Source organism: Lactuca sativa, chromosome 8 (genome assembly GCF_002870075.4).
Source record: "Lactuca sativa cultivar Salinas chromosome 8, Lsat_Salinas_v11, whole genome shotgun sequence".
NCBI classification, from domain to species: Eukaryota; Viridiplantae; Streptophyta; class Magnoliopsida; order Asterales; family Asteraceae; genus Lactuca; species Lactuca sativa.
The window spans coordinates 118,307,595-118,332,119 of record NC_056630.2 but is presented as its reverse complement, the minus strand read 5'-3'; the positions used below and the strand labels follow the sequence as shown (position 1 = coordinate 118,332,119).

General features: G+C 36.3%; 1 non-coding gene across 1 annotated transcript; it reads left to right on the top strand.

Annotated features, from left to right (window-relative positions):
• Positions 1-744: 744 nt before the first annotated feature.
• Positions 745-851, top strand: LOC111902016 (small nucleolar RNA R71). Its single transcript, XR_002853655.1, has one exon. It is a non-coding gene; the product is annotated as a small nucleolar RNA R71 (small nucleolar RNA).
• The last annotated feature ends 23,674 nt before the right edge of the window (positions 852-24,525 follow it).

The window sequence follows — 24,525 nt, the reverse complement described above, 5'->3', positions numbered from 1 at the left end:
ACTATATTTATATGCGCGCCTCATGGATTATTTTCGGTTTTACTGGGGAGTTCGCCCGGTGATCTTTGGTTGATTTGTTGAGCAAGTTGCCCTAGCTGCGTTTCTATGTTGTGGATAGATGCTTGCTGGTTTCTAAGCATGGTCCTTGTTTCTTGAATTGCAACATCATGATCACTATGTCTCTTTTCTGAAGCAGCTACAAATTTGGTAAGCATCTCTTCCAAACTTGGTTTTCTTTCTTGTGCCGGTTCCTCCTTTTGGTAAAACCCTCTTCCTTTCTGCCTGAACTTCTCCTCTTTAGCCTTCTTGTACTCTTCATATGGGAGCCACTCTTTCTTTGGTTTTCGCCTATCTTCATCATATCGGTCTCCACTTGAGTAACAAACTTGCACCTTCTTGTTGCCATTTTCATCCAAGTCGCAATCTCTAGTAAGATGAGGCCCATTGCAGTTTTCACAACCCACCTGAATAGCATGGATCGTTTGATCCATTTTATCCATCCTCCTATCCATGGTTTTTAGCATAGCCATGACCACGGACAAATCTTCAGTAGCTGCATATGCGGCTCCCCTAGTAACATCATTTCTTCGGTTGTGGTATTCTCTAGAGTGCTTAGAGAATTCTTCAATTAATTCCTTGATCACCGGGGGTGGCTTCTTTGTGAGCGGGCCTTGCGAGTCAAGTAACTGCCTGGTTGTGACATTGACTCCATCATAGAAAATGGAGACTTCTTGCTGGCTATTTAGGTCATGGTGTGGGCAGTTTCTTAGTAAGCTCTTGTACCTCTCCCAAGCTTCATATAGCGACTCTCCAGCTTGTCGTTCAAAGTTTGCAATGGCCTTCTTCAACTTGGCTATCTTGGAAGGTGGGCAAAAGTGGTCAATGAATTCTTCTTTCATCTTGGCCCATGTGGTGACTGATCCGGGGGGAAGTGACTTGATCCAGTCTTTTGCAGCGCCTTTGAATGTCACTAGAAGCATGCGAAGTAGCTGAGTCTCGCGAGGCACATTTGGAACATTGAAGTAATCAGCTATATCATTGACTTCATCCAAAAGCTTGTAGGCGTCTTCGTGGTCTTTTCCATAGAAAGGAATTTCTTTAAGTAAAGCTAGGATATGACCCTTGAGCTCAAAAGTAGCAGTCGCGGGAATTACAGGTTGCACAAGTCCCAGGCCAGTGTCGTCGCGCATCCTCTTCTTCCATTCCCCCATGGGGATTTCATCAATGTTAGCCATGGTAAGAGCTAACTCGTTGCCGGAATCGGAGTCGTGCCCGTATGTGGGTTCTTCTTCTTCCTCGGTGTCGTACTCGGTATCTTCCTTGATCGGGTCTTCGCTTGTTATAGACGCGTTGGATGCTCCTGATTTGCTGCTCTTCTTCTTCTTCCTAAAAACAGTCTTCAAATTGGACAAAGGTGACTTCTTTGGTCTACTCGAGCTCTCCACGTCCTTTCCTTTGTTCCTTTTTAATGTGGATTAGGGATCTTCAAACGGGGGTACCAGCGGGGTGTTTGATCCTCTGGTCATGAAAGTCCTGAAATAAAACAAGATAAAAACGTAAAAAGAACAAAAAAGTGTACTAAAAAATGAAAATTAATCTGAAATACTGTTGTACTCGCCGAGTAGGTGCGAATGCACTCGGCGAGTAGCAGTGAAAATTTGAAAAACTTCTAAGCTTAAGTATAAAACTAAAACAGATGCTAAAACCTAATTACTAACTATTAATTTGCAATAAATTAACTTTGTGCCAGTAAACTCACACAAAGGATAAAAAAAATTAGAAATTAGATAAATTATTTAGAACCGTTCCCCGGCAACGACGCCAAAAACTTGATGTGTGTAAAACGAACTAGTTTTAATCCTACTTTTAGTTAATAAAGAAGCACACAAAGGCAGTGAACCTGTCTTTTAGTGGTATAGTTGGATAAGTAGGGTGTCGAACTCAGGGAATGGAAATTAATCTAATAACTAATTTTAACTAAACAAGTAATAAAAGTAAAGGGTTTTTTCTCTAGTTTTACAAGACTAGAAACTTAAACATAACACTTAAAACAATTAACTAACTAAACAATTAAAGCAAATGACAAATTCACCAAATTTATTAAAGGGTTTCTGTTTAGGTTCAACTAATTCACTCCTACGGTTATTTAAATGATAAATTAATTATTATTGGTTACCAACTATAGTGGTTAGGTTCATGTTCATTACTCCTAACCCTTAGACAATTAATCAATTCAAGCAATGGCCAATTGTTTAAACTAATTAATTCCCTAGTTTAATTATTTGGATTAAATAAGATTTGTAATTGGTTAATCAAGTTAGTGTTTTAATTAACCTCTTGTTTGTTGGTTTCTCAAACAAGCTCACACATTAATTTACCCATTCTCTAATTAATCTTAATTTCATCTTCATTACTCTTAAGCATATGATCAAGTGTTCACATAACATATGAGGTTAATAATTAAGAGATGTTCATGCAGCTTAATTACCTTCCGATTAACAGAAAATAGTTGTCATTAATGCATAAGGTTCTTTAACAAACTTAATTTAATAAAATCACCAAATAATAATCAATCATAAAGTATATTCTAAACCATAGTCTTCCCCAACAGAAACAAAAAAAATTTAGTTCATAGTCATGATAAAAACAAACTCAAAAGCAGATTTAACTAAGCTAAACATACTTAATTCCTAAACCTAAGTGGAATGATTAACCTAATTGCCTTGATTCTTCCAAGGATTGAAGATTTGGGTTCCTTAGCTCCTCCAAGGGTTCTTCAATCGCAGATGAAGCTCCAAAAACGTTAGAAGTCCCCTCCAATTGGATAATAGTTTGGTATTTATAATTATCACAAAACAGGGTGTACTCGGCGAGTAGCAGACCCAACTCGCCGAGTAGATGCTACTTATCCGTCTCATACCAGGAGTCTTGACTTATCTTCTGGAATATTCTAATGGACTCGCCGAGTAGGCTCGTGAACTCGCCACTAATCCCACTAATTGCATTTTTGGTAGACTATTCTAAATGATTGTTTAAGATGAAGTCTCCACTAATCCCACTAATTTTCATTCCAGAAGACAAGTGCTTCGAAAGTTCTTTTTCTAAGTGGGAGCAATTTGGAACTTTAAGAGCTAAAGAACCATAAACTAAATGCATCATAGTTGGGAACTAGCAAGTTTTCAACTGTTGTTGAATCTGCTCAATAGTTGATCAGAAACTAATAAAACACAAAGAGATGCATTCATGTATGATTATCAAGTATGGGCTTGATTAATCTTCCTCGATATATTATGAATATAAAGCGTTAGTGAGTTTTCAAAGGAGAAAACATACATGAATGAAAATCCTTCCAAATTTAAGCTAAACATCTCAAAGTAAGAAACTTCTTTCTTCTAAGATAATTACATAGTGTGATTTGATTATAAATAAAAAAGATTCCTGTGTTTTATACAAAGCTAGTGGGAGTGCAATAACATTCCTAGTCTTATATGTAGTCGACATACTAATACATGGAATAAAGATCTATATAGATAGATGATGGAAACTTAAAGGATTAAGTAAAATTGCATTAATTTCAAGGATCTTAAAGAGCTTAAGATAAAGGACTATGAGAGTTATCTTGTCAAATACCACATGCCATGATTCTGAGCGAAATCCTAGTGCAAATGTTTTGAACTAGATAATATGATTGTATTCCTTATGTTTGTTGTAATTGGAATTAATCATATATGTCATGATTATGCATAAAGGCCAAATAAGTAGTATCCTTAGAGTGTGTCGAATGATACTAGTATAATTTGAGAACAATTCATTGTGTGACTTATTGGAACATTCTAAAGTACTTTCAAGAACTAAAGAAATATTCCTAATCTGCAGATTATTTGAAATAAACCTATGTTTAAAGCTATTACATATGTGCTAAACATTCAAATAGATTGAGATGACTCTCAGTCACATTCGGGCATGTCCTCGTTATGAATGAAGAGAAAGTTACATGGATAGTGCTTTCATATAGATTATTATTATAGTTACACATCAGAGTTAGAGTACATTGTGGTTTGGAGAACCACATGCTAAGAAGCTTAATGTATGGTTCAATATTACTATGAGTAACCCCATTACGCAAGTATTGGTATCTAAGTCATATTTAAGCATCTACTAAATTCTCAATAGTTTTCTTTATATATGAGTTATATATAAAACTGAAAATGTTTGTATTCACAAAGTTTATACAAATCAAGTTTGACAAATCTACTTGACAAAGCTCCTTCATTAGCTAAAGCATGAATGTCAAGCTGGTGCTATAGGGCCTTGTTGATATAACTAGATGTATTTGATTGAAATTTAGTATTTGGAAATTGGAACTGTTGGGTTTTGAGCATTCTAACACTCCTAAGTGTATGTGCAAGCCTAAATACTTTGGATCTATGTTTTTTCTATTATACATGCAAATATGAATATCCAAGATATTACCCTAACTAGTATACAAAACATTTATAGTTGGGAAAAAAACTAGATAGAAATACATACCTTGTTGATGTAGCTTGACTCCATGAAGCTCGAGAACCTAGTGCCCGAAGTGTGACAGCTCAAATGGTTCACACAACATCACCAACACATGGAATAACCATGAGAAGAAGACACTCATGCTCAAGTCGTCTTGCCCTCATATATGTATCACTATTGCCAATTTCTTGAGAAAAAGGGGTCCTTATATAGTGTGCACATTAGGGTTACTCCATGTAACCCATGACTTTACCCATTCCTTATGCTCTATGGGTTTTAACCTCCATGGAGTATCCATGGATCACCACATGGGTTAAACCCAACATAAGGAATCATGGATCATAAGCCCACATATATAAGAATGAATGATTTACACAATCAATCCCCATATATTTAATTAGTCTCTTTTTGATCACTAAATTAAGTCCAAATTAATTCTTGATCAATACTAATTAAATAACATGATTTCATATTAATATATTAGAACTTTTAATATATTAATATGTCACAAATGTCCTCTCCTCACAAACGCTCTATCTAAATGTTCCGATGCCATGCAACCCAAATAGACCATGCCGAGTCGGGTCAAGTTAATACTAATTATAGTTATGGACTTAGACACTAATCCAACAGTCTCCCACTTGGATAAGTCTAAAACTGTTATTGCGTATGAGTTCAAGAACCAACTGGCAATCGTAACACTCAAAAGCCGCTGTCGAACTCTAACCTTGTCGATGAACTCTGACCTTTGTCAATGACTTGTCCATTAGATAAGGGATCATATATTCCTCCATCCTAGATGTCATATGGACTGAGACGTGGATTATAAATCATTCTCTCTGTCCATTTGTTGTTTCCCGATTTCCAATTTATGACGACTGACTAATTGAACAAATCAAATCAGTCCAGGCCCGGCCAAGCACTTACATTTGTCATCACTAAATCATCGAGGGGCCCACAGATATCGCTTTTATCCCGAAGGTAAAAGGAATGGATAAACTTCGACTCATATGGCTTGTTCTACTACTTGTTGAATCATACACAAATGCATGTTTTATAACATCGAGTTACCAATGCGTTCTCGCGCAATCAATGTACAACCAACTCATAGTAACAACTCATTTCTCTAGGTTTGAAGAATATAAGATATTATCATCTCATGATCACTCATGATAAAATCCATGAAGTGAGTCAAATGAGCGTAGGTTGAATCCAATACTCAGAACTTATGAGCACTCATGAGTGTTGTTGCACCGCTTTGTCCAACATCTTAGACTTCTACAAGCCAACCAATGATAGTCTTGATTCATATCTACTTCCAACATATGACCAACTATGGATGGTTTGAATAACTTAGTCATTCAGGAAGAACGACCTAGTTCTTCTGGAAGTCAAAACATTCAATGTGAAACACAAGAATAATCGAATCTAATATGGTCTCTGAACTTATGAATATAAATAAACACACCTTTTATTTATCACCATATTGATTACCCATCATTCATTGCATACTGTTTCAAACTATCAACTCTATACTTGAATTAAAACAATAGATGTCCCATGCTCCAAGCATGTACACTATGTTTTTCTAAACACTAGTAATGTTATACACCAAGTATGCATACTAGGTTTGTCTAAACATTAGTTATGCCATACACCAAGTATGCATACTAAGTTTGCCTATGATCTTTGCTTTGTAAAATAGATCGACTAACATAATTCCAATGATTCTCATTTCACAATCCCAAATCCTTACCGCAAATGCAATAATTCCAAATTCCTTCCATTTACCTAAATCTGTTAGATTCTAAACTTATATACATTGATCCTCTTGTAACGATTATGCACATAGTCACCAAGACTTGTCAACAGACATTACAGAGTATTCCAATGGAGATCAACTCCATGGAAATGAAGTCTCATATTCAAAGTACATTTCTTTGAACGCCCTTCTTGCATTAAGTTTCCTAATCTTACACAGATTTAATGAATAACTTCCACCTATGGGAACATTTCCATATTCCCATTCTGACTATCAATCCTGAACAAGAGTTGCCTCTTTTCAGAATATGTCAATATGGTCCTTCCAAAATTTAACACTATACTTCCAACTGTCCCTGAGCAACCAATCTTTGATAAACCTTAGATTGTCCTCGACAATTGCTTAATTAGTTTAGTCATATCCAATTCAAGACTTTTCCCCTCTTAATGCCTTGAGCATTTAGAAAATTTAGAAAGGATGAGTATTATAGCACATGCAATCGATCCTATATCCGAAGCATATGGGACACGATTCATGATGTCTCACATAAAGACTTGATACTAGACCAATCCTTTTGCTATAATATTTCAATTTGCCAAGTTCTCATAATTCAGATTATGAAAAAGGATGTCGTAATCATAATCGAATTTTAGAATGCAAATAATGGAATCATATATAGAATTTCCTTATGTTGAGCCATTCCAACAAAATCCATATATATATATATATATATATATATATATATATATATATATATATATATATATATCCTTAACTAACGATGATTAAAATCTCAATCTAAGCTTTTAGAATTGAAATGAAGTACAATTTCCTCTCCCTTAATTATAGCAAAACAACTTTTTCCCAATTGAAACTTTTGTTTTCTATAATTAACATTACTAACTTGCAACACTTATCATAATTATCATGCTCTCACTAACATGAAAATTATTAGCATAACACTTATGCTCCCATTAGCTTTGACATGTACCCAGAAATCAGATGAACTTCCAGAAATCAATACTTTATTGACTTTCTTACCAAAGTTCAAATTTCTGATACGAGATGCTTTGATAAAACTTTATCAAAATCAGACACCTTCCCTTAGATAACTCACATGTGTGTCTAAACAATTTTTAGAACTATGAAAAAGAATTCCGTAATCATAGTCTCAATTGTTCAGACCTTTGCCATTCCTCACAATTCAATGTTAGTGTGCCGGTTAACCACACATGCTCCACTAACGATTTTGATAATGCAAATATCACACTTGCTATCTACCTACAATCTACTTAGTGAAAGCGTTTCCTCACCATCATTTTCATGAATCAGAGAGAAACCTAATGACACTTAGATTTTATGGTGTATGTGTTCATATCCATGTGAATTTGTCAAAACCATAATCACAAGACAAGGTTAGTGACAAATCCAAACTCATATAGATTGAACTTGTGCAGTCTTAACTTCTTGCCACATGGCAGCACAAGGGCCTGCTATTGCTTCCAAGTTGTTATGCAAACAATTGAGAACATGTAGATCTCAAATGTATAGCCAACTTTACTGGAAAGGGGACAGAAATGTCAATATGTTAACACGATAGGTTATAAACCTCAAGTCGCGAGCTAGTGAGAAACTACAGGTTTTATTCTTGATTAGATCTTGAAATACTTTCAGAATCTTTTAGACTCCCACTGTCCTCTTGACATATAAGACTATCTTGCCAAATATTCAAGAGATCGTGCTGATTCTTTATCTATACAAACACTTCACACAATTGGCCTTAGTTGGTCTTTGTATTATCCAAAACATCACAACTTACCGATTTCAAGTGTACAAGAGTTGGACACTTTTACTCTTACATTTGACAAGTGTTTTAAACCTTTCTTTAAGATATATCACTCAACTTACATTCTTGGAGTATGACTCTAAGACTTTTTTTGGAACGAAGTATGACATATCTTCTTGATTTAACCATTTCAGCAATTCTTGATTCCTCTTCTTAGCCATAGGAATGCACTAAGATTTCCTTAGAGGACTAATTGTGATATGATTTCTAAATCATTAAGATGATCACAAAACCTGATACTAAAGGACTCTCCTATCTTTTAAGATTTGAGAGACTTTTATCTTTCTGCCCAATGTGATTCTTCTCATTCGTTCTGCCATACATTGAAACTTTTCCAATGTTTCAGAATTATACTTAAACTTGTAAGTATAACCATATTTACTAGGCTTTAGTAAATCATGACGAACAGTCTTATCGATCTTTTATGGTGGACTTGACCAGCGCACCAAAATGTGTACTCGATTGCTTAGTCCTTTACTTGACTCATATATACATGTGAACAAGGAATTAATTTTAATTTTCCAAAGATGAAAATTCTCATTCATCATACTATACAACTTGCATGGTTTCCAAGTTTCTATCCAACTGAAATCTTGGGTTATGAGAATTTTTCCTTATTTGGTAAATTAGACATTACCACAAATGAAAGAAACAAATCCATTTTCCAATACTGCTATCAATGGAATCATATAAGCAACAAATTTTTTTTCACAAATGCCATTGTAAGGATACTTAGAATAAATAAAATAAAAAATTTCCTTTAATTTTAAAACATTGCGGAAAAACTTACCCTTACAGTGCAAACGCATATGAAAACTTTGTTGTTATCTATTCCTAAGAAATATATCATAACTCCTAAGCAACAACTCAAAATTCTGATCACCGAACCATGAGATCGAAATCCATCTTCACGATTAGAATCAACATATACTTCCTTTAAGTTTCTTCACTTTTTCTTTGATTCTTAAAACATCAACATGTGACCCAGTCACATCATGTAATGAGAATCTCAGAATAGAAACTTAACAGAGTTAGATAGTGGACTTTTACCTAAAGTAGAGTCAAACTTCTTGACTTGATCAACCTTATGATCTTTTAGGTAAATAGGCAGCTTCGCAATCAATGCCCCTTCCTTTGGCAAGAGAAACATATGGACTATTTGGAATTGGTGCACCGGACTATCTCAGACTTGCCTTTCTCTTTACCATTTGGTCAACCGATTTGACTATGGCCAATCCCTTTCCATTGGGAAGAGAAAGCTTTTCTAGATATCCAATGTTACCATTTTTCAAAGTCTATGGAAGTTTGGGAAGTCGATCTTCTAATCAAATTTGCTCTACAAGTGCTCCAAATCATTGCTGATTCAGCAGCACAAAGCAAATATATAAGATCATTAAGGGTCATGTCATAGTCTTTTACATAGTAGTCCCAAAGGAACTCACTATGTGACTTAGAAAGTGATTGAACATCCAAATTTCTCAAGACTTTGACGCCCAACTCTCCCGACTTGTCAATATGTGACTTCATCTCCAAGATGCGATCACACATAGACCTTGCTTGCCAATAGGGCTTGAGTGACCTTGAACTTATGGGTTAGGTAGAATAATTGGAGGAGGTGGAGGAACTAAAGTTCCAAGAGACATGGGTAGATCATAGATGTCTGAACTAGACATACTTTGGGAGATATTCAAGATAGTTGATTCAAAGTCTTTAATATAACACCCAATATGAAATAATAAGGCTAGGACCCAACACAATATTTTATAACTTGGAAGATGGATGCCGTAATCCAAGCTATAGAATATTTGAAGGTAGGCAAATGACGATTCACCAATTTCCACCATGAAAACAAAATAATTTATTAGGTTTTAATTGGTTTTGAAACTCCTAGATTCTTTTGAGATTCAATGAACTTTTCAATGGCATGTTTCAATCTCAATTGTGCCCTTCAGGTTTTGTGACTGGGATGCCGAGGATCACAAAACAAGGTGTGAAGTAACCATGCAAATTACTTGGTACTCTTAAATGTTTATCACTCAACCGATGTGCCGGTTAACCACACACGCTCCATCGGCCTATGATAAACTTTAATAAACCCTTTGCCTACCTTGTTAAATCAAGCTAGTGTGCCAGTTAACCACACGCGCTCCACTAACCGACTTATGCAAAGTGCAAAGTGTAATTTCATGGGTTAGCACCTTTTTCACATTTTCCTAAGTAAATAAGATTGAGAATTTATAAGTGTTTAGTTACTTACTATTTATCATTAATACTTTTAATGAAGGGAGAATTATAGTCCTTGTCCTACCCGTTCGACTAACGACCTTGCACCAGTCAAGGAAGCGGTGGGTGAGAGTGGACACCTATTAAACTGTCATTTTATTGGCAGTAACCTTATACCCCCCTTATAGTCCGACTTCGTGAATGAGGCCTACTAACGGTAAGACTGACTTGCTATTATACATACATACATACACACACACACACACACACACATATATATATATATATATATATATATATATATATATATATATATATATATATATATATGATTAACTTATAATATTATAATGTATAAGGGTTGAATTCTAACTTTTAAAATCCTAAGGGCTTAATTTGGAATTAAAGTATTCATGAAAGAAAACTTTTCAAATTCCAAAACTTGAGGGTAAGTTTTGAACTATTCAAAAACTTTTCAATTCCATAACTTATGTGTTTAAAGTAGTTTTAATTCAAAAAACTCTTCAAGTTCCATAACTTGAGGACAAGTTATGAAAGACTTTAAACCATTAAAAGAATGTGACTCTTCCTTGTTCATAACTCATGGAAAACTTTATGAGTTTTATGAATCTTAAATGTGACTTTTCATATAACTTGAGGACAAGTTACAAAAACATATTTTAGAATCAACTCTTAGATTAATTTGGACTGAAAACAACAATTTCACATAACATTCCTATTAATCTAAGCAACTCATAAGAACAAGATAATTTAATCAAGCTTTTTCATGTAATTAGCCTAATCACTAAACTAATACTAAACATCAATCTATTGACAATTATCTTTGAAATTGGATTAGCATGAACATTACCACATCAAAAACAGGTTTATAAGTTGAAAAATAGCTTAGGGTAATGTTCCTAATCCAATTCTAGCCAAAAAACTCGAAAAAATGCTGTCTGGGGCTCCTACTCGTCGAGTGTATGAACCTACTCGACGAGTAGGATGATTTTCTTCAAGGACTCGGCGAGTCCAGTGCCCAGATAGCCAGAAAATCGATTTTTTTCTAGCTTTTTCAGCAATTTGCATCAAGTATAATTGAAAACAAACCTAGTCTCTGATACCACTGTTGGGTTTTGAGCATTCTAACACTCCTAAGTGTACATGCAACCCTACATACCTTGGATCTTTGTTTTCTCTATTATACATGCAAATATGAATATCTAAGGTATTACCCTAACTAGCATACAAAACATTTATACTTGGGTAATAAACTAGATAGAAATACATACCTTGTTGATGTAGCTTGACTCCATGAAGCTCGAGAGCCTAGTGCCTGAAGTGTGACACCTCAAATGGTTCACACAACATCACCAAAACATGGAATAGCCATGAGAAGAAGACACTCATGCTCAAATCGGCTAGCCCTCATATATGTATCACTAGTGCCAATTTCTTGAGCTAAAGGGGTCCTTATATAGTATGCACATTAGGGTTACTCCATGTAACCCATGACTTTACCCATTCCTTATGCTCCATGGGTTTTAACCTCCATGGAGTATCCATGGATCACCACATGGGTTAAACCCAACATAAGGAATCATGGATCATAATCCCACATATATAAGAATGAATGATTTACACAATCAATCCCCATATATTTAATTAGTCTCTTTTTGATCACTAAATTAAGTCCAAATTAAGTCTTGATCATTACTAATTAAATAACATGATTTCATATTAATATATTAGACCTTATAATATATTAATATTTCACAAATGTCCTCTCCTCACAAACGGTTTATTCAAATGTTCCGATGCCATGCAACCCAAATGGACCATGCCGAGTCGGGTCAAGTACATACCAATTACAGTTATGAACTTAGACACTAATCCAACAGGAACAATACAAGCAACATATATTGTAATGAATTGATATATTGGATATGAGTATTTCATTGAATAATTTTTGTGTTCTATATTAGCATATTTAAATCATTGAATAGCTAAGTTATTCTAAATGTCCATATTGGTTCATAGTTGTGGGAGCATCTATGAGGTAAGGCTAGTATGAGTGGATTGGTTAATTTTCGTGGAAATGAAAATAGAAAGAGATGCTACCAACTTCATAGGTAATGGATTAGGAGAATAAGTATTGGACTTGACCCGCATCAAAATCACTTTATGGATCGTAGTCAAGAGTAATGTTTTGATCAAGGTTGTAAATTTGTATTCTTAGACTTGAGATACATATTTTGGACTTGAGGTGTAGGTATTGTTGTGCTTTGACATGGTTTAACGTTGTTCCGTTAAAGACAGTCATAAGGGCCATCGTTGGGTATAACATGAACTACATTGATGGGTGTATGTAGTCGAGATGGGATTTTTCCCTGTTATTCGTTAAGAGTTAGATATCTAAGGCCCCACTCAAAGTTGAATGCTAAATAAGATTGATTGTGATCCATATCTCATGTTTAACATGATATCTAAGACAAATGAATAATTGATACCACACCTTTAGTAACAATTGTAGCTTAGAGCTCCTGGAATTGGTTGTTGATGAGATGACACCCTTCATATGTTGTTAGGGGCAGTAGCCCACTACTAGACGTTAGCTACTGTCTATGTTAATCTATAATGAATCTTGTGCAAGTGGTAGATTTTTGAATCTATATTTCCAAGAATCATTATGGAGTGATATTGTTAATAATATATGATCCTATAGGGTCACACCTTTATCAAGTTGGCGCATTTTGTATATTTATTATTAATATGATTTTTAATAAATAATATCAATTCTTTTATTTAATTAGGGAATAGTTATTGTTTTGTGAAAATAATAATTATAAGAGAGTATAACTAGTTATTATTTAATATGGTATGAATTAATAAGTCATGCACAACCTTTTGGACTAGTTGAGTTGTTTTGTATTTTACCTAAAGACAATGTTTATATTTTATATACTTTGAGTTTATAAAAATTAAAGAACTCTTCACTTTTCAAGAGGTATAGCCAAAAATATTAAACAAATATGGGGGTTGCTTGTCAACCTCCATGATTTGTCTCCCAATGCTTCTAAAGGCTACCATTACTTTAGAGTATTTTAATGGTTATGCCTTACTTTTCATGGAGTATTTAAAGGAGTGCCTTGCATGAGTTTTGAGAAAGTTTTTAGCTCTTCTCTTCTTCTCTTTTTTCTCTCTAAAACCATGAGTTTTATGCCTCAACAACACTCTCTCTTTCGAAGCTATATGTTGGTGTTTAAATGTGACATCCCCATTTTCACGGCCAAAAAAGACCGATTTTGTTTATGCTTTATAAAAATCAGAGTATCTCTTTTAATAAAAAGGTTGCGGAATTTGTTCCCAGTAAAACATGATAAATACGTTATCAAAGCATTTCCGAAGAAAAATATTTTTATTCATTTTAAAACATTTGGGATGTCATTGTCAATACAGAAACATAAGCATAAACAGAACTTACTTTCATTATCACTAGTGATTTATATCTCCTTAATCTCTCAGTGTAACGTGACTTTATATCAACACCTGTGATATAAATAAACTGAGTGGGTCAGGTTGGGAAACCCGGTGAGTACATAGGGTTTTCAACCCACAATAATATAATTATTATGATTAATCATCAAACAGTTAACCCAATTACCCATCCCCATTATCTTCTTTACTCTTAAGGGTCTACCCTAAGAATCAGCTATTTCTCATTCATTCATTCCTAAGGATTTTCCTAAGAAATAGGTACGAAGTCCATCGTTGCCTATGACACAACTGTTAAGCACATCTGCTAGTTCTATCACTTAGGCGCAGCTTCCAGAATTGTGACATTCTCTATAGGGCGCATCTGCCGGTATAGTCCTTTAGGCGCATCTGTCGGGGTTATGAGGTTATCTATTAAGCGCTTCTGCCGATAGAGTCCTTTAGGCGCATCTGCCAGGGTTTTATTGACAATATCATTTTCAAGAGTCCACTTGCAATACATGTTAATGGGTTTTTAAAGTACACCGGTGAACACATCGTTCACAACACCTACAGGTTGCGAGTCTGCTAGTGTTCCACTGGACTGTCTAGAGTAGTCCGTGGTTGTCATCTATACTCTGCTAGATGACGGGGCCAGCATTTGGGTATAAGGCTTATCACATCGTCCACCTCTCACCCTTACCTCATGGTCTATTTCCCCTCTCACCTCATCATCCAACTCATATTTCATCTATTACATCTACCCATGTTTTACCCAAACATTTTCATAGATATAAAATACATATACAGTTTAAATCATTCAAAACGTGTATAAAATCGTTCATCTAGCATAGACAACAAGTACTCAGATAATATGCACACATAACACGTAATTTATATAAAATACTTCATATATATGTGTAAGATGAAAGTAACTATGCACTCACCTGGAAAGGTGGTGACTCGGTACTCGGACAACACTTCGTTACTCTTAAAACGATTTCCCTCGACAAAACCTAGTATCATTACCACTAGGGTTTAGTTCAATATTCGTTGAGACTAGTTTAATAGTCTAGCTATTATTATTATATAAGCGTTAAACAATACTATATAACTCATAATAATAGCCCAAATAATTATTTTAAGGTCCTAATAATGTTAATATAATTAATTAGAAACTATATTAAAAATAGCATAGGCGTAGCTCACTTACAGCAGGTTTTATCGAAAACCGGGCTTTGCTTGGAGCAGCGTTTCCGAACCGAAGGACCCTTTTTCTCAGGACTCCGGGAGCCTCGGGGCTTCCCTTGGGTGCCAGGGGTTTTACCTAGGGTTTAGGGGGCTTAAGATAGGCTAGAGAGAGAAAGTAGTGAGAGAAAGAATGAGTTTTGGTGTAATTTCCTCGACAGCCTTTGCAGCCCTTTTATAGGCGCAGCTCCTCGGACGAACGTTGGGCGTTCAGCACAGCTACGCTGGGCGTAGCTTCGGATAGGGTCCAATTGTCTCGCATTTCGGAAGAGGATAAGGACCAAAGGTACGCTGGGCATACCAACCTCGGACGTGGGGCGTAGGGCGAAGCAAGGAGACATGGCGTGATCCGAAGGGTGCTTTGCGATCAGCGATGGACGGCTGCAATGAGGCCACGTCATCCATCTCGCATCAGACTTCGTGATTTCGATTCCAAACTTCAAAAATTCGTATCTTCCTCATACAAGCCCCGTTTTTGATGTTCTTTATATCCACGTGAAGGCGGGAACGTACTCTACAACTTTCGTTTAGACTCCGTCGGCTAATTTTGATTTATTTTAAATTTTATATTTTTAACAGGCTGGGACATGATTGGTTTGTTAAAAAATCCATAACTTCTTCATCCGACGTCCGTTTTTGTCTGTCCTTTTATCGTTACACTAATATTAACGATATCTTCGATTCTCGTTTAGGTTGTGTCGGCTAAAAACCGCTCGATCTAATATTCGAACTTCGGGTTGTACACTGCTAAGCCGAAACTTCGAAAAATCATAACTTCCTCATACGAAGTCAGATTTGGGCGTTCTTTTTATGGACGCTCTCGTTTTAACATATTCTACGACTTTCATTTAGATCGCTAAGACGAAAAATCACTCTATCGTAAATTCACTATTTACGCTTCCCGGTAGCGTGTCGGTTCCGTCGCGAAACTTCGACGGGTCATAACTTCTTCGTTATAACTCGGATTTCGGCGTTCTTTATATGTACGGAAACCTTGTGACATATTCTACAACTTGGTTAGGATTATTTATTCTAAATAATCTTTTGTCTAAAAGTCACTTTCGACCCCTATTATCTCTTAATTGACTAACCCGGATCTACGGGTGTTACATTAGAGCCTTACTTTGTGTATTCCTTTAGTGCTTAATTTTTTAAGCAGTTAAGGCTTAAAGAACAAAGTATTACAAGAAGGAACTAGCATCCAGGTGCCTTACTTTTGATGGTGGATACACATAGAGAAAATTACACTCTTTGATTTTTTGCTATCTTCATCAACACCCCAAAACCAAGTGGGTTCAAAGGCTTCAAAGGTTATTAGTCTGAAAACTCTTTGGTTGTTTTTTATTTCATTCTACTAATGGTTTGGTGTTGTTATGAACTAAAAATAAACTTGTTATTTTTAAAGTCTTCCGTTGCGATTTTTGTGAAAAACAAACTTATATTTTGTTTCAAAACCTATCACAAAGAACTAGCATTCTACATCAAGTTGAGTCATTGTTGGTGTCTCTAAAGTTCATCATTCTTCATCAACTTCAAAGCCTCCCAAGAGGATCCAAAGAACTACAAATTTTGTCATTTGTTCATCTCTTCTTTGGTTGGTGATTTATTCTTTCTACTACCTGCAAGATGATTCTTGGTGGGTATAAATTTTCTTATGTTATTTCGAAATCTCAAGTCTTCCATTTGCCAAATTTTCTAGTTTATGGAACTATTTTTGAAATAAAACCCAACAAGCCTTGATAAGCCATGCAAAGACATAAAGTTTGGAGTTTTATAGCTTATGACGTTTATTAAGACTAAATATGAGAATTAGACGTGGTATCGTTCTATACTAAACACTTAACGATTAAGTTGAAGTTCTTGGGAGTATGCAGGGTGTAACTTCCATTACGCGGGGCATAACGTCAAATTTCCCGTGTTTTCCATCTAAGGCTCTATACAGGGTGTAGAGCTGGTACGTTGGGCGTACTCGGTCTGAATGTTGACTTTTGACTTTTGATTGTTGACCGTTGATGTTGACCAAGTTTGACCTTAGGTCATTTGGGGTAATTTGGATAGTGTATTGAGGTTGGGTCCCTGTTTTATTGTATAGGTGATCTGTAGAGACAGTGTTTGGAGCAGGGATCAATTCAACTATCTTTCAGACTGTAAGGTGAGTTTTCCTCATTGTACTCGTGGGTTGAAGGCACTAATGCCGGCCCGCTAGGTTGTATGATGTATCATGATATATAGGATGTTGCTGTGTTGTGGGGTTTTGTTTGACTGGTGGATTTGCATGATTATCTGTTTGGTGGTTATATGTTTATCGGTTGCATATGTCGACATAGTGCGGTAGGTTGAGGCACTACTACTTTGTACGAAAGCCAACAAACCCGGGAGCAATCCAAACATAAGTGGAGGGCCGGGAGGGAAAACCAGAATTATGATGTGGACTCGGGAGCAATCCAGACATAAGCTGAGGGCCAGAAGGGCAATCCAGACTTATGTTGTAGGCTCAGGGTAAAGTCCGATGGTTGTGGACCCAATATTCATCTTTTACTTTATCTTTTCCATTCTCACTCCCTACTTGATTGCCACCATTCAATTCAGATGACTTTTCTCCTCTTGGCGAAGAGGTGGCATGGGCTGTGGGACCTTGAAGTTTTTTTTATTTATTTTTTATTTTTTTATATTTATTTATCAAATCCAGAGCAGATGATGATGTCACAAGTACACCTGATATTGCATCACAACCACCTATGTGAATAGCAGGGGCACTCAATCTTAAAGGACCAGATCCTTTTTCAGTTAAACTAGTAGCATTTTCATTAGCATTTGACACTAACATTGATTGTTCTTTCAAATTCACTACATCATTCTTTTGCTTTTTTCTTTTCCTAGTCAAATCTGTTGGAATTTTCCAGTTGCTCAACTGATCAACCAACCAAATAAAGATTAAGCTTTTATAAGATTCAAGATGTTTTAAAAAACATAAAGTTAGTAAAACAAAGTTAAAAATAGAGCTTTGTCTCAGTTTACCTTGGTTTTAGCCATCATTTGTGGCTCAACCTTCTCAACTTCAACTCATGACATAAAGGTTTTGTTTTACATCATTTTATAAAACTTTATTCTCCATTAACATAAAGATTGATTTATATGAAACTTACAAAGAATAAGCGACCCTTCTTTGCTTCTTTCCCATCATTTTTACCTTGATAAAATAACATCCAACAAGATTTAGATACACATATGAATGTTAAAGAATATTAAAAAGTTTAATTTCTTACCTCAACTATATTTCCATCACTTCCTTCACTCGTTCCTTTAGTTTCCCCACTGTTTTATAAACGAGTTAGCATTTATATGTGGAAACATGTAAGTTGACCAATATAGGCATGATGCAAGTTATGTTACCTATGTAAGTTCCCATCATTGTTTCCACCTTCATAAAAGACTTACAAGATGATCTTAGAAAGGTCACATTATGATCTTAGAAAGGTCAAGAAGACTTACAAGATGAACTGCAGGATGTGCATAAACACCTCCATGCGGATAGAAAGCAGCATAGGGTGGCATCATATGCTGATTTTGTGATCTTGCAAGTACAAAAAAGTCAATAGAATGGTCAACCTGATAAATCTGAAGGAATGGAGATAAATGTTTGCATGTTATACCTGTGGAGGACCCCACATATAAGGGGGAGGGGCATGACCAGATGCAACAGCAAGATTGTAGTATGGTGGTACAACCATTCTAGGGCCATAATATGCTTATGGAAATATAAATATCCAAAATAAGACTTGATTTAATAAAATTTAGATGGTTTGTGTTTTTAATTAACCTGCATGACTGCCTAATTTGGATATACATGAACACTCGTCTGTTGTTGATGCTGCAATGTTAAAGTCATACAAATTTATAAATACAAAAAAATGAATATAGGAAGGATAAAGAAAACTACAAGATTTATATGTAGTGTAAGAGAGATAAAACAAAATTTGGGAGCTTACTGGTGGAGGTGAAGAAGATTTTTCAAGCTTACAGTCTTGTGCCTCTTCATTGAGCCCCATCGAAAAGCCCCTAAAACTGTATCAATGAAGATATAAGAAATCCTTTCTACAGATACCCGCTCACTCAGCTGCAAAAGGACAAGAATGTCAATATGAATATGAACAAATAGAATCTAGGCTCTACTTATGGGAACTTGTTAACGTCACTCGAAAATTTAAATTCGAATGCGAATGAATATACTATCATACATCACCCACGTTGATTACATTTGTTTTTGGATCATATAATCCATGCATACCTTTCAAACTGGAGTTCCAGCATATCGATTTTATATTTATAAGAAACCAAAGCCTCCATGTTAATTTAAAATATCCAAGTTCATGCTTCTTTAAACAAAATAAACAACAAAATTAATTCCACATGTCCAGAAAGCCAGTCTTACTATATGGAACTTATTATTCTTCATTCAAACTAAATAGAGAAATCTTTAGAAGTAGAAGATGAGTATCCTTCATAAGATCCATATATAACAAGAGGAAAGCAACACAACACCGACCAAGTATCTTTTGCCATCATTTATGGTAACCAGTGACCAATCAGTGCCATCACACTTCTCCAAACACAAAATATAACAAACAAATAATGAAAAAGGCAGATATTTGACATTTCGAAGGGGCTAAGAGTGAAAGAAACAATAAAAACAATATCCAACTGAAGCATGCGGGCACTCACCATGAAATTAGAGTCAGTTGTGCATAAATTGTTTCAGGTTGCTAACAACAAGTACATATCAAGAATGTGAAAGAAAAAAAAAAGCAACATTAGTTTAATTAAGAAACACCATATAGATCATGAAAAGATAAATCATAACAATACACCAAAGAACAGTTGACATGAAACATTGGATTTACCTCTCCCTGAAAACCAGGTGGTTTCTGGTAAGTAGATTGTCCTGTCACATAATTATAATAGTATAATATTCATGTTTCAGTCCTGTGGGTTGACCATGCGTCCAACTGTTCTACACCAACAACATTTACATGCTTGCTATTGTCTGCAAAAAACCAAACATAAATAAATAACTCAACTAAACCCCAACAAATTCACTTCTGGACATTATTAATTAACCCACACACATGACATACCAATCCATGGAGTGGCATCACAGAAGCAACATATAGCATGCTGTCAGAAGCTATGCCATGAACTCCAGTTGAAGTACCAAGAGGCTGAGCATCAGATGGCGGTGGCATACATTGAGTTGGAAAAGGAAAGGAACCAGGAAAATCAGGAGGACGAGGTTCTCCATTCATCTGGGGGCGACAAAGATGTATAGGGACCTTTTCCCTGATTATTGGTGGCCCTGCATGAAGCAGGACATAAATTGGTATGTGGACCGATGCTTGACTTGCAGGAAAGTCAAGGCCGAGCATCAGCGACCTCACGATAAGACGCAGCCGTTGCAAATTCCTTTGTGGAAATGGGAAGACATCACTATAGATTTTATCACAAAGCTTCCCAAGACCGCATGAGGAGTATATTTTATCCGGGTCATCGTGGATCGGTTGTCCAAGAGTGCACATTTATCCAGACCCAGGAGAGTATATCGATGGAGAAGCTAGCCGAAATTTACGTCCGTAAGGTGGTGGCTCGACATGGGGTGCCGGTTTCGGTTGTGTTAGACCGAGATGATTACTTTACTTCTAGATTTTGGATGTGGTTTCATGACGAGATGGGTACTCGTCTTCATTTTAGTACCGCTTTCCACCCGTAGACAGATAGACAAAGTGAGAGGATGATTCAAACTCCAAAGGACATGCTGCGTGCGTGTGTGTTAGATTTTGGTGGGAGTTGGGATACGTATCTTTCGTTAGCAAAATTTTCGTATAACAACAACTATCACACTAGCATAGACCGACCTCCCTTCGAGATGCTCTACAGGAAGAAATGTAGGACCCCAATCTGTTGGGACGAGGTAGGTCAGAGAGTCATGGGGAGTACCGAAGTGGTACTCAAGACTATTGAGAAGATACAACAGGTCTGGAACAAGCTCTAGACTACTCAAAGTCTACAAAAGAGCTATGCTGGCAAGCGCCGGTCAGACCTAGAGTTTCAGGTGGGTGATATGGTTCTCCTGAAGGTGTCATATTGGAGAGGTGTCATCCGGTTCAGGCAGCGGGGCATGTTGGGCCCCAGGTACATTGTTCCGTTCATGGTTTTGGCTCGAGTGGGCCGGGTTGCGTATCGAATGGATCTTCCAGCCAAGCTTAGTCAGATCTACACCACTTTTCATGTCTCCCAGCTGCGGAAATGCTTAGTGGATGACTTCGTAGTTGTGCCTTTAAAGGATATTCAGGTGGACGACATCCTGAACTACGTTGAGAACCAAATGGAGATTCTGGATCGGAACACAAAAGCCTTGAGGCACAAGGTTGTGCAGTTAGTGAAGGTGCAGTGGATGCACCGTAAGGGGTCAGAGTAGACGTGGGAGCCAGAGGAGGAGATTAGGGAGCACTATCCAGGATTATTTGAGACAGCGGACTTCGAGGACGAAGTCCGAGACAAGTTGGGGAGAATTGTAATGCCTTGTTTTTGGTATGTATTTAAACTTATAATTTATTCATTTTTGTAGAGAAACTCGATGAGTCAGAAGCCCCAGACTCGTTGAGTAGAGATGTTTTGGACCCCGCGTTTTGGTGACCAACTCGACGAGTTAGGAGGTATCAAATCGATGAGTTGGCTGGGTGAAATGAAACCCTAAATTCAGGGTTTGCACCCTATTTAAACACCATAAAACTTTCATGCTGACCTCATTTCCCAGCCTCCACTTTCCTAACCCTAAATCTCGAAACCCTAAAGCTACTTTGAGTGATTGTGAGCAATTTTGGGTGTTTTTGGTGTGTGTTGAAGCCAATGGAAGAAGGAAAAGCTTGAAGACTCAGGAAGGAACTTATAGATCCAGAATCCTTGCCTCATCCACAACCCTTTTCTGGTATAAATCTTGAACTTTGGCCTTTTTGGGTTAGGGCTTGAGCTCAATCTCATTAGGAAGGGTATTAATGGGTAAAGTTGGAAACTTTACCATCCTAGAGGCATTTTCAGTCTAGATCTGTTGTATAGGGTGTAGATCTGAAGAATAATGGCTTAATACATTAAGAAGGGTTAACAGACTGAAGAACTCGATGAGTTCATAAAGGAACTTGGCGAGTTGATTAGAAGTTTCCCGATTTTGTTGTAAAGGACGAAATCGACGATTTGGAAGAAAACTCGACGAGTCAACCCGAGATATCATGATTCTGTGAGTTATGGAAACTCGCCGAGTTGGAAGATAACTCGACGAGTTGGATCGCAATATCATGATTCTATGATTCATGAAAACTCGACGAGTTGAAGGGCAAACTCGACGAGTTGTGTCATCTTGGAGCGTTGAATTTGACTTGGACCAAAAGTTGACCCTTAAGGGGATGGTGAGTATGAAAGGGTAATTAAGGAAATCTTTTATGTTCACGGGATTGAGTTGGGTTGATATTTGGAGCCGGGGAATGTTCAGCTATTTCCAGTTTTCGAGGTGAGTTACCTTCCCGGTATAAGTGGGTTGAAGGCATCAATGTCGGCCCCTAGTAGTTGTTTATAGTAGAGATGATTGTCTTTGTGATAATTGTTTTGTATGCCACTATCTGTTGAGATTATGTGCTTGTATGCTATGTTATTACGTTGTAATGGTAGGGGGTGAAATAGACCCCGTAACCGGTTGAAAGAGACCGAAGGGGTGGACCAGCACCCATATATGCTAGGCAGTTACCGGTTGAAAGAGACTGAAGGGGTAGGCCAACACCCTGATATGTTAGGCGGTTATAGGTTGAAAGAGACCGAAGGGGTAGGCCAACCCCCTGATATGCTAGACAATACCGGTTGAAAGAGACCGAAGGGGTAGGCCACCCGGATATGCTAGGCAGTATGTTTATTGTATGGTATGTTGTATGATGGGAGAACTCACTAAGCTTTGTGCTTACAGTTTTCAGTTTTGGTTTCAGGTATTTCTACTTGAAAAGGAAATGAGCCGACATGATCGCAGTGCATCACACTATGATTTTCCGCATATGAGATCTTTGAGATTTGTACTCTGATGTTGTTTTACTATGACATGTTTTGGTTATTGATATATTGGTTTTGATTGTGATATGGGAAGATACTATTAATGTTTTCAGACTACTGGTTTTTATAATTATGTAATTAAAAATAAATTTTTTGGTCATGAATTTTAGGATGTTACAGCATAAGAAACTCTCCGAGTTAGGATTCATAAAAGGTCACATTTTCCTATTAACTACATGGAGATAAAGAAGAAGAAGAGTAACGTGTTGCCACAAACCATTGTGGGGCTGGCCATTGCTGCTTCCGTCATGATCGTTTGGTATAGCATAAGGGGGAGGTAAGATAAATCAATTAGCATATGAAAAAGTCGAAAGACTAAGAGGTATGCATTAGTAAATGGTGAATATAATACAAAAAGTTGCGTTTTTTTCCTACCAAAAAGCGATGGAACAAGGTAAGACATTGATTAGCTCCTCACCTGATCATTCTTCTATGTAAAAGACATTAATGGCCTCTTCATCCTCATCATTGGAAATATCCCAGTTTAACAAACCTAGCCATAAGCTCATTTCATGTTTATGATTTATACATGTTTTAACAGATAAAATTGGTAAAATGCGAACACATATTCTTCTTTTTTGGTTACATTTTCTTTTGGTATTTTTGGTTATCAACTTTTTGTCATTTAATTTGATTACTTTGTTGTTTGTAACTCTTATTTTAATGCACAAGTATTTTGGATTCTATTTTTTTTTACATAATGAATCTTTGATAAATAACGAAATTGCTACAGGTTTCAAAAACTAAAAAACCCTTGTGATCGGTTCCGGTTCCTATCAAATTAGGTGGGCGTCCACCTGTGCTTACCCATAATTAATTAACCATATCAACCGTATATTTTTATTAATTTATCTATGCAACTTCAAGTGAAATACATTCGACCAGTTAACTTTTTTTTCTTTTAGCTGGAGTTATTTATTTATCAATTTGACCCACTAAAAATAAAACATGATCCAGATTGACCTAGCCAGTCATGAATAAATTGGCTAAATTGTCACTAGAAACATAAGATAACTAATATTTATTCAAGCTCAAAATACAAAGCTAAAATCTCTGCTGCTACCTACCCAAAGCTGGTGCTCTTGTTGGATAGAGATCGGAGATAAGAATACAAAGCTAAAAGTTATGGTGTTGTTTACTCCCACATTTCATTGTTAGTTGGTTTTCTCAAGTTTTTCCCTTAATTTATGTGTTCTTTAGGCATTGCTTTTGTTTCTTTCATTTTTTGGAGGATTTTAACCTTGTAATTATGACCGATTAATTCTTGTACTTTCTGCTCGTTTAATTTATAGTATTTTCCGCCGTTCAAACTATAATATGT